The sequence below is a fragment of the Passer domesticus genome, chromosome 2 (assembly GCF_036417665.1).
Source record: "Passer domesticus isolate bPasDom1 chromosome 2, bPasDom1.hap1, whole genome shotgun sequence".
Classification (NCBI taxonomy): Eukaryota; Metazoa; Chordata; class Aves; order Passeriformes; family Passeridae; genus Passer; species Passer domesticus.
Window position 1 is genome coordinate 70206 of NC_087475.1, and position 11961 is coordinate 82166.

Sequence of the window (11961 nt, forward strand, 5' to 3'; positions counted from 1 at the left end):
ACCTGTTTCTATTACTAACAGAACAAGGATCCCACCACACTTAACCCCATTCAAAATTCAAATAAACCCAACTATAAATCAATTTTAAAATCCCATTGTTATTACCCCAAAACCCCCATCATTTAGAATCATAAACTTCCTCCTCAACCAACATCTCAAAAACCCAAAAAACTCAAATACACATTTAAAATGAAATAACTGCTAATAAAAACAAATGGCATAAAAAATACATCAGACCAACTCACTAAACTCCAAACTGTACAACTGACCCTAAACACGTCTAAAAAAAGCCCCCAAAGCTCTACCTTTATGCTAACTCACAAATAATAACCAATAATCCATGAAAAGAATTTTTAAAAAGCCAATTAAAAGCATAATAAAAATTGAATATTAAAATACTTTAAAAGATCACTACACAGATTTTTAAAAATTGCCTATAGAAACCCACCACATAAATGCGCCTGAGCCCAAAAACTAAAAAAAAAAAAAAAAAAAAAACATTTATCCAGAAATAAATCGAAACTTATGAACACCAAAAGCATAACATTCAAGAGGTACACCATATCCCTTATCATACACCAAGCAGAAACAATATAAAACAATACTATGAATTCTTAAAAACCACTTTAAAACTGCTACATTAAAAAAAAACTTTCAAAAATTAAAAATGGCATCCAGCAAAAGCCATCTAATAAATTACCACCCAAAACTCCAGCAGCCCAGCTAGCCCTACCAAATCTGTATCTTTACACATACAAGGAACACAACCAAAATCCCAATATCATACATCTCAGAAGTCTGTTAAGAAAACCTACTGAAATTAATTCTACCTCAAATACAAACCAACCCCATCCATAAGGTTATCTTCACTCCAAAACCAAATTGCACATAGTTAATAATACCAAAAAGGAAAACAACACACCATACATCCACCACCAAAGAATATACGAGTGAAGGGAAAAAAAACACTTTTTCTTTTTTTTTTTTTTTTCCACACTAACTTCTTTTATTAGCTAGGAAAAAAAGATTTTGCCAGGACTGCAACAAGTTCTTCTTCCTCTCCTTGGTCTTCTTCTGAAATGTCCCATCTCATTCCAAATTCCTCACAACTTTGGAGTTGAAATCCAAGCAAAAAGCAAAATGCACAGTCCCCCTGTGCACCGGATGCTCTTGTCACTTCTCGGATTCTCCATTTCACTCCACATCTTGCCACACTTTCAGTCTTCGTGCTGTCCTGCCGTGATGAGTTTCACAGATTAATTGGTACATGTTAAGAGAGGATTTTTCTCCCTCCCTGCCTCCCTCCCTCGTTGCCCCAGCACTGCCAAGCCCCCCCCACCCCCAAATCAGGTCCCTAAACACCACGTCTACACATCCTTTCCATGTCTCCAGGGACGGGGACTTCCCTGGGCAGCCTGCTCCAATGCCTCACCACCCTTTCAGTCAGGAAGTGTTTCCTACAATCCAATCTAAGCCTTCCCTGGTGCAACTCGAGGCCATTTCCTTTTGTCATGTCACTTCTTCCTTGGGACATCTCGTCACTTAAACCTTACCTGCTCCTTACCTGGGAGGTCTCTGCCTTGCCTGCATGAGAGGAGAAACACTCCCACCACAGGAACGGCAGCTCAGCAGTTCCCACACCAAGGCAGGCGGAGCAGCAGTCCTCACCAGAGCTCACGTGCCACTTTTCAGTGGTTGCCTCTGCTTCTCCTCCCAGGCAGATAGATCTCTGCAGAGTGCTTCCAAATTGGCTGCTTAGGAGGGGGGAGAAACAGGTTAGCCAACTTTTTTAGCCAGACTTAGCTGATGCCTTTGCCTGCTTTGCCTCTTCCTGACCGCCTTCTGCTAAGAAAACAGCTGCCTTTGGACGTCTAGGGGGAACTTTTATGTCAGGCTCGAAAAGGCACTACAGAGACGTGCCTTGTTTTTAAAGGCTCAGCCGAGAAGACAGACAATGGCAGCTTCTCCATCCCCACTGCATGCGCAGCTGTGGCACCGGGCCAGCTCTGCTCCTCCTTCCACGTGGTCCCAAATCTGCTGCAGGAACTGAAGGCTACTTCCGTGTTCCAGTGTTCTGCTTTTCCCGAAAAAGATCTTTCAGTGCCGTTATCCCTCCACGGGAAGGGCCTTTCTGTCTCACACACTCGGTGACACAAGAGGGAAGAGGATTATAGGTATGTGCTCTTTCTAGCTTTCAGGTGGCATTTTAGCTATCACTTACACAGATTCAAAGTATTTTCTTTTGAAATAATAAATAGTACTAAGATAGCATTTTTACGCTATTGCAGAAATAGCAATTGCTGACAACGAGGCCATGTCCTTCTCGGTGGAGGAGAGCCATAAAGACAGAGATTCTGTGACAGAAATTTTACAGGATGTCACTCCACGGAGAGCACTCACTTCCACAGGAGTTGGCAGGTCAGCTCCTCCACATCAGACAGCTAACCAGGACAAGCCAGCCTCGGGCTTCACGAATGGCAAGGCAGTAAGAGACATATTGAGGCCACGCCTTAATAATACCATTAGGACTCCCACATCAAGTAAGAGCACGCACGGCGCAGGATGCAGGTTCTTGCCTCTCCCATGCTACAAGTCCTCCAGGCTACAATAGATGCTCGGGCTCTGGGTCTGGTAGTTTTCAAACTGAAGATGCGGAATTCTGCTAGCGAAGGCTAAGAGAGGCGCTTTGAACAATAAACACGTTTGTAAAGGCGCAGGCTGCCTCTGTCCCCCCGCGCAGCCAGCTGGAGGCCAATGGCCACAGCCGACGGTGCCCTGGGTCTGGGCTAACTCATTTTCACACCTTCTCCACCAGGCAAAGCGGCACCACTTCCCTGTGCTGCCTGAAACGGTCCCTGTCACCCCTGGCCAGGCTTTATGCCCTAACCAGCCCTTGCTCTGCAATTCCACGGCACACTGCAGGACAGGTTTTAGGCAGTAGCAGCGTAGCTCAGAGACAGCACAGTCACGGGTCCTGCTATTCCCAGCTCTGCTGGGGGAGGATGCACACCCCATTGACTCCTCCTTTCAGCAGGAGCCTTTAAAGCCCCGGCAGCAGCAGCAGCAGCCACGATTCCTAAACCCTCGCTGCCTTTGGCAGCACCAGCTCCTGCCTGTGTAATCCAATTGACTGGGGGCGATCAGCCACCAGCAAAGGATTTTATTCCATGGCAATTACACCTGGCAGATTAGACTGGGGCCTGATGACACGGAGCTAAGAATGCCTGTGGCAAACAGCACCCTGTACAGCTTAAGGCTGTTGGCAAGCGAGAAGGCATTTCCCCGTCCCACCACTTTATGTGCTCTTACCTTCTACGGAATGAGGAGCCCCAGAGTCTTGAGGAGGAGGAAAGGATTTTGAAGATTCCTGCTACAAAGAAAAGGGAAAAAAAAAAGGAAACTATATCCAATACTCCTGAAAATCCCACAGGAGTAGGCCGCAGCAATATTTCGTGTGCGTGACACTTTGAGAAAGAAAGGAGTGCAAACAGTGCAGCAAGAAAGAAATTCTAGGCTTGATGTCTTTGGGATGAACAGGGCCTTTAGGACTTTTCCTTGTGGCAAAGCTTGCGTGGTCTCTGCGGGAACATGCGTGGAACGTGTGGGGACGGCTCAGCTCAGGTGACAGATCTGGGGGCACAGCAAAGCAACCTGGCCCAGGGGAAGGTGTCCCTGCCCGGGACAGGGGGATGGAACTGGGTCGTTTTTGAGGTCCCTTCCAACCCAAACCATTCTACGGTGTGATGCAACAGGAGAGTTGTAAGGGACAAGAAGCATGAATTCCTTTGGAAGGATAATTTTTGACCCCTCTAGTAGCAGGCTTTTCTTGCAAGAATTGCTTTGCTCTTACACTGACCTTGGTCGAAGGTGCTTCACCGTGCAGAGAGCGGTAACAGCCTGCTGCACGCCTTGGTCTTGGCCAGTTCACAGAGACCCAGTGGGGGAAAAGCCCCCAGTACTGCTGTAACAGGAGCAGATACTCCTCCCCACGTCTGGAAACATCCATTAGGGATGTTTCCAGCCGATGGCAACAGCAGACCGCTTTGTAGTGCAAGGCCAGACTTTGCAGGCGGCATAAAACCTGGCTGGGCTGTAGTACCCAAAGCATCTCTCAGGTCAGTTTCTCCTGCTCCTGCTATTGAGCCTACCTGGTACCTCAGGGCATGGGTACCGCAACAGAGAGTAAGTCAGTGCTGCAGAAAACTGCACTACAAACTCTGGAGCTCTCGGTGGCTTTGCAGGGCTTAAAGACACCTGGTGCATTTTAAACAGATGAAAATTATGGCTGTCCCCGAATAAACGGAATTTCTCTCCTAGACATCTTCTTGAAAAATAATAATTCAAGGGGTGATCAGAATGGGAGCACAGACAAACACAAAGACTAAAAAATACAGTGTCGTCTATGAAAAGGTGTGTCTCCCCTACCACGTCCAGAAGCACGACGGATGGACCAAACGTTTCACCACATCCCTTCTGAGCCGCCTTCACCAGCTGCTCTTGGGAGGCGCTTGTTATTGCCTTGGGAAGGTGATTGTCCTGCTTGAAATTGTAGGCTCAGCTTTCAGCCTCTGCAGGAAGGAGTTGTTGCCACGGATCCCCGGTGCTGCAGACGCCCACACCCGTGGAAGGATCCGGGGGACTCCACGGCCCAGCTCCACCTCTCTCTGCCCAGGCCCTGGGGAAGATGTGGGCAAAGTTATTTTTCACAATTGGCACCCCTGCCATCATCACCCCCATCAACACTTTGAGAGCGCTATTGCTTTTAATAAACAGCAACACTCTTCTGCCACTTGCAAATTACAACACGAATGGAATGAACCCGGAAGACGGGACATAAGAGAAATTTACAGCCGAGCCTTCAAACCTCTCTCTCCAAAATGCAATCAATGCGGCGCTTTGCCCTTAAGCTCAAGTTAAGGGAAAAATTCACAGAATCATTTCGGTCAGAAAAGACCTGTAGGCAGTGAAAGTCAGCACTCAGGTGTGGTGTGAAGCTTGGGGAGCACTGAAGAGGATGTAAAAGTCACCTGATATTCTTTGGAAATTAAAAAAAAATTGGAAGCAATTAATTAATAACTAATTCCCTGCAGAGACCACACAAGGCACAGGTTGCAAGGGAGATGCCTGAAAGCCAAAGCTGCGCTTCAGTGGCATCTAAGCTGGGAATTTTGCAGGGTGCCGGGACACAAGGTTGTTTTCACCGTGATCAGTGAGCAGCGGCCACCCCAGAGCAGGAGGAGTGCGGCTCAGAAGACCTGGCTGTAAAAAATACAGCTTATTGTCCCCAAGCACGTGCCAGTGGTCTGGAAAAGGGCGAAACTGCTTGACATTGCTACTGTGTCTGCGAAAGCGGGGAGCTGCTCGCGCCTCCTCACCTAACTGATGCTCTCAGTTGTGGTGCCACACAAAACCACCTGGCTGTGTTCCGCTTCCCTGGGTCTTTTCTGTGCAGGGAACTGCAATGCCATTGTAACTTTTCTGCTCTCACGTAATTCTTCCAGAAAAAACCAGCATCTTTCCAGGCCCCCAGGACTTCTCCTATGATACCTACACCAGGCTTTGCAGCAGGGCAGAGCGGCATCGGCCCAAACACCCAGACACCCGTGACACAGAACAGGACAAACCATAAGCCCCTCAAAGGACTAAGGCACAAGACACGAGACATCCAAAAGACACAGAAGGCACGACAGACAAGTGACACAAGTGACAGGCACCAGGACCGCTCTGCCCTGAGCACCTCAGCACGCTGAGACTTCTCCTCCATGTGGCCTAAGGGGCCATCTCCTGCACATCCCTGCCTCCCAAGAAGCTACTCAAAAGGCCCTCCCAGCACCTCGCTTCCATCCCCTCAGCGTGGCACAGCCCTCGACTTATCTCTCGAGCATCCTGGGATGAGAATCCACGTCCGCTGCAAAGGAAGGCCGCCTCTCTCGCTGGCAATTTCCCGCTGTCACCGGGCTCTGGTCCCTTGGTCACAGCTGCAATCAGCAATACAATCATAAATTTCTGAAAGGACAATACCCAAAAATGCCACCAAAAATGTCAATTCCATTTTCCCACAACCTAGCTACCACACTTATTTACAAAGGCCCCCATTCCCAATACAGTTAATAAAACCTCTGATATCTTTGCTAAAATCACCCTTAAAGCTAAAAAAGCCCTGCCTCTAACTAAATAAACACAAATAATCCCTGTCATGTGAACTATATAAATTCATTAACTTAACACTTCAGACCTGCTAAAATATAATACCTTAATGAACACCTGTACACAGTATACGCTATCCTTATCATAAAATATAAAACAAACCTATTTGTTTTACTAACCTAATACAAATATAAAGTTTAACTGTAATACAACCTATAAAACCCACACTACAAATAAAATTCTTAAGTTCTATTTTGACCCAAAAATTCATACATTCTGAACATGAACTTTGTCTAAAAGAAATATTTCAAAAACCAAAAAAACACAAACCCTTAGAATAGCTACTATAATGCCAAGAACCATCAAACAAATAAACACCTAACCTCAACTATCTAGGACAAGCTACAACAAAACCTCTTTAAAAACAACCCTACAAATATCCATTATCTCCTCAACAATACACCTCCAGCAAGACCAAGCAACTCAAAATACTTGAACTCCCATCCAAAAAATATTCCATAAACTAAAACACCAAAAAGTAATCAACAAAACCTACTCAGCTTTCAAGAACCCCATTTAACCCATGCACAGATCTAAAACAAATTAAAAAGAACCATAAGCTGACATACCTTAAATAACTCCACCACTAAACACTACTGTATCAAACTTATTAAAACTCCAATACAAACTAAAATCCAAAACCACAAAATAACACGCCATTATTAACATTACCAATACATTTTCCCCTAACATTTCCTCTAACAAATACAAACTACCATTTACCTTCACTTAAAGAACATACAATACACCTATAACCAACTGCCCCAAAAACAAAAACACAGTCCTACCATCTACCGTAAATGCAGCTAAATTAAACTAAAAAATCACCTCCAAAACATTTACAATAAACCAACATCAGATAAAAAGTATAGCAAAAATAATTGAAACACCCATCCAAATTCTCCTCAAAAACAACTTGATCATGAAAAAATACAAAACCAAAAAGCCTACTGCAAAGATCCAATTCCTAAAAGTAAAATAACAAAAGAAACAGCATGAAATTCCCACCAATATCATTAAAAAGTCAGAATAGCTCCACCAGCGAAAAAAAACCCCTAGCCTCTAATAAAACCCCAGACCACCTCAAAAACAAACACTAAAATGCAATTCCTCTGACCATCCCAACTACCATTATTAAAATGCATATGCGATACAAAACTGTCTTCGACCCTGCCATCAATTCCACATAATATTACTCTCATCATACATTGCACCCACATCACAAATCTAAACCACACTAAAACCGTGAAAATAGTTACAAATTAACCCCAAAAAACAAAACTTTAATCTCTAAGCAACAAGGAAAAATTTAAAAAAACCCAAAAAAAACCCCACAAACCGAAAAAACTCCACCATGCAACCAAATACTAGTGAAAAAAAACACACTACACTCTTTTCACTAACAATTCTTATCACATCACAAAAATGGAACAAAATTAAAAACCAACCCTATAGGAAACCACACAGCAAATGCCAGAAACCACTAAAAAAAGAGAAACCCAACCAACTTACTAAACTCCAAATTGTGCAACAGACCCCTCATGTTATTGAAAAAAATAAGCAAATCTCTACCTCTACGCTAACTCAAGGAGGCAGCAATACTCTATAAAATTAACTTAATAACTAAACAAATTAACGATACAATAAAAATTGAAAACAATAAAAAACCTACTCAAATAACTACCAAAAAACCCCACCATATAAATACCCACGTCCCCAAAAATAAAACCAATAAAAAGCAAAAACAAAACAAGTCAAACTCCAAAAAAAACCCCAACAAACAAACTAGAATTAACAAAAAAATTATTCCTGACTCAATAAACCCAAAATTCCTCCGTCCAATAAAACAAAAATACCACCTAGAAATAAACACAAAGCCAAAGGATAAATGTAACCAGAAACAATACCTCCCTAACTATTCGTAACCATAAAACATACACTACAATCAAACAAACCAAATACATAAAACCCCGATAATATGATAAACAAAAATGCAATAATATGAACTTTTAAAGCCGCACAAATTTACTACAGGACACTACCTAGAAACAAACACTACATACGCTAATAAAAGCCACCACAAGGGAATTTAAAACCTACATTCCACTGCAAGCTTCACGATCCATAAAAACCATAGTCAACTATAAAAAACATATCGTTTAAAAGCATAATACCCCACCAAAAAAAAAAAAAAAAAAAAAAAAAGGCGACAACAAAACTCAATTCCAAAACAGCCCTGTCATCAACGCCTGAGCCAACAACCGAAACATCGAAGAAGTTCACGACACACCAACTGCAAACAAAATGATACAGTAAATTCCTACAAACCACCTCAAAGCCACGACGTAAAAGAACTTTCCATAATTAAAGCCGCGGCTCCCGGCAGGAACGCGGCTCCTCCGGCGGCTCCTCCGGCACGCAGGGGCCGCGCCGCGCCGGGAGAGCCCCGCCCGCTGCCCCTGCCCGGCGGGGCCGGCACCGGGCCCAGGGGGCCCCGGCGGCGCCCGAGCCCCGCGCCCGGAGCGGCCGGCAGCGGCCGGGGCCCGCGCAGCGCCCGTGCCGCCTCTGCCGCCCGCCGGCCCGGCACGGCTCCCCTCGGCTCCGCACGGCTCGCACCGGCGCGGCTCCGGCACTCCCGCGGCAGCCCGGCCGCGCTCCCCTCCCAGCGCAGCAACTGCCCGGGCCGCGCCAGGAGCGCTCCCGCGCCGCAACCTTCGGGGCCGGGCCGCGGGCACAAGAAGCGCCCTCAAAGGCAGCGGCACGGCCCCAGTTCAACCCCGCAAAGGCTGCGAGAGCTGCAGCTTCCTTCAGCCGAGCCCCGAAACTGAGGCAGCGCGGGCTGCTCAGCCCGCTTCAGCCAGGGCGAATTAATGTGTTCTCCCCTGCAATTTCATCCCCGACGGTAGCAGAAAAAGGGCTTTTCCTCCAGCTGTGGTAAAAGGGGGATTTTGACCTCAGTTCAAACCCTTGAAAAGGAGGGACAACAGCGCTGCCCCCTCAATTTAGACCTTAGGATGATGAAAATTTGGGGGGGGGGGCAAACTCCAAATCAAACCCATGATACAACATTTTTCCCCTTCCATTTAAAATAGAACCCAGGGACTCCCTATCACCCCTGCGATACCCCTAACAGACTGGAGAAGGCAGGTTTTCCTTCAAACCAATACCCTTAAAACGACAAATGGAGGAGGGAACTTCCCCAGTTCAAACACAGACAGTAATGGAAGAGGAGTTGCTTCCTTCTTTTTAATACTTTTTTCCCTCATAACACCCCTCCTGCTTTTTAATTACTTTTGCTCTCATAACGGCACCTGCCTTTTTTGTTGTTGTTGTTTTTTTAGGGGTTTTCTTTTGTTTTTTTCCTGGGGGCACCGGGGTGGGATTGGCAAGATGAAATTGCAAAGGGAAAGGAGAAAAGTCCCCGCTACAAATCCACACGAGCTCACCTGTTCGGCTGCTGCTTCCCGGCACGGAGCTTTGTTCCTCGGCACCTCCTTTGAGCAATGCTCCACGCATCCAAGTGCGTATCCAGGTGTTCCCCCAGACCCTCGGAGAAGCTCTCGGCGTCCTTCCACGAGACAGCGCCGGGAGCCCCCCATAAACCCCTCTGCTCAGCAGCTCCAGGCAAAAGGGAGCTCAGGCAACCCCTTCCCCCCTAAAACAGCCTCCTCCCGGCAGGAGCCGCCCCCTCCTCATCCTCGCAGCTCAGGGCTGGGGCTGCTCGGAGCCCTCATCATCGTCAGAGCTCACAGCTGGCGCTGTCGCCACGCTCCGACAGCGTCTCTGCCTGTCCAGCACACAGCCCGCTCCTCACAGACACAGACCAAACAGAAATCTACTCCGGCTGTCGGCTTTCCCGAGTCCGCCTGGTTACGCGATTAAAACACGTACGTGCAGCGGCGGTTTGGTTCGGCTGTTGGTCTAAGCTGGGCTTGTTTCGGCACTTCGGCTGAACTCGGCTATCATCGGCTCTTCGGCTACACCCGGCTATTGTCGGCAAAACTCGGCTATCGTCGGCTCTTCGGCTACACTCGGCTATTCTCGGCTAACCTGGATTTTCCCGCCCTTTTGGCCGCCCTCTTGAGAAGGTCAAGCCGGTCCGCGACACGACGCGACACGCCACTCCCAAGATGGCGGCCGCGACAGGCCCCCGGCAGAGAAAGGCGTTTTCGCCTATGCCTGTCAGAAACCCGCCGAAATACCTCAGCTCTCGGTGCCGTTGAGCCCACAGCCCGTGTCCACAGCACTTGAATCGCCACACAAAATCCCGCCGCTGCTGCTCTGGCCTCGGGGTGCCACGCAGGCAGTCCAGTAAACGGACGGAGGTCCTCGACTTTCCCGCTCTTTTTTGCCGCCATCTTGAGAAGGTCGAGCGCGTCCCGGCCGAGCCCCCCCCACGCCGTCGGCCGCTGCAGCAGCGCGGCACAGAGAGGCGTTTTCGCCGCCGCCCCTCGGCTGCCTGTCGGGAGGCTGCAGTACCGCGCTCTGGCCACAAGGCGGCGGCGCTGCCGCCCGCCTCAGCCGGGGGGAGCTGCAGTACCGCGCTCTGGCCACAAGGCGGTGGCGCTGCCGCCCGCCTCAGCCGGGGGGAGCTGCAGTACCGCGCTCTGGCCACAAGGCGGCGGCGCTGCCGCCCGCCTCAGCCGGGGGTGCCGCACGCCGCGGGGCTGCGGGCGGGGCGGGGCGGGGCTAAAACGAACAGGGGGGATCCCCTACAAAAACTCCTCTCAAATAAATGCCCCACAACCACCCAGAATAAAAAATCCCACTGCCTTTAATCCAATGAGAACCCAAAAAAAACCATAAAAAACACCCTTTATTTTAAACAATATTTAAATATATTCTGCATTTATAATGTATATTCTGCATTTATAATGTATATGGATGCATAGGTTGATTTTAAATTTATATTTATAAATTTCTATTTTTATATAAATTTATATTCTATATTGCATCTATTCCTATTATTTATACTTATTTATATATTTTTATACATGCCTGTATATATTGATTATATATTTCTGTTTTAAGATTTTTGCTTCTGTAACGCTTATATTATTTAAAATAAAACCCCTGCCGCTCTCCAAGTAACAGCCAAAAAGAACCCCTTTCTTTTAAACGGTATTTAATTTTTTTAAAAATTATATTTTTCATATTTATATTCACATTTACCTTTAAAACGTATATTGATGTATAGTGTTATTTATGTTCTATATTACGTATCTTCGTATTACTTATATTTCTATTTATAATTTATATTTCTATATATATTTTTATATCTTGATTATATGTTTCTATATTTAGAATTATAAAACAATAATATCTATATTCGGCCGAACTCGGAGCCGCTCTGTGCGTTCGGCTCCGTTCGGCCCGGCTCGGCTCCGTTCGGCTCGGCTCGGCTCCGTTCGGCTCGGCTCGGAGCCGCCTCACGTTCAGCGCGCGCAGATCGCTGCGCTCCTGCAGCCGGGTCCCAAGGGCGGCCCGGCCGTCGCACGGAAACCCCCCCAAGCAAGATTAGACAAAGCAGCTTCCGTGTTAAACCCTTTATATCCCATAAGCAGAAAACTGCTCTACCTCTGTTTTCTCATTTTTCTTCTTTGATTTCAAAATCAGAGTTACAAAAACCTACTCTAGTACAAGACTTAGTAAGTAGTCAGTAAAGTAATCCTGTAAATTTCATAACCTAAAGAAAAAGTTATACTTCTCTTTCCACAAAAAAGAAACCACATGAGATTCCTAATCACTCTGTCA

The 11961-nt window shown here is 46.7% G+C and overlaps 1 long non-coding RNA gene across 7 annotated transcripts; it reads right to left on the reverse strand.

The window, feature by feature from the left end:
- Positions 1–974: 974 nt before the first annotated feature.
- Positions 975–10227, reverse strand: LOC135290766 (uncharacterized). 7 transcript variants are annotated; one of them, XR_010353601.1, is made up of 4 exons: positions 9654–10167; positions 4426–5978; positions 3310–3367; positions 989–1751 (listed from the first exon to the last, which is right to left on the reverse strand). It is a non-coding gene; the product is annotated as an uncharacterized LOC135290766 (long non-coding RNA). The 7 variants fall into 7 exon arrangements; XR_010353593.1 differs by having other exon boundaries at positions 989–1754; XR_010353590.1 differs by having other exon boundaries at positions 3310–3370.
- Positions 10228–11961: the final 1734 nt, after the last annotated feature.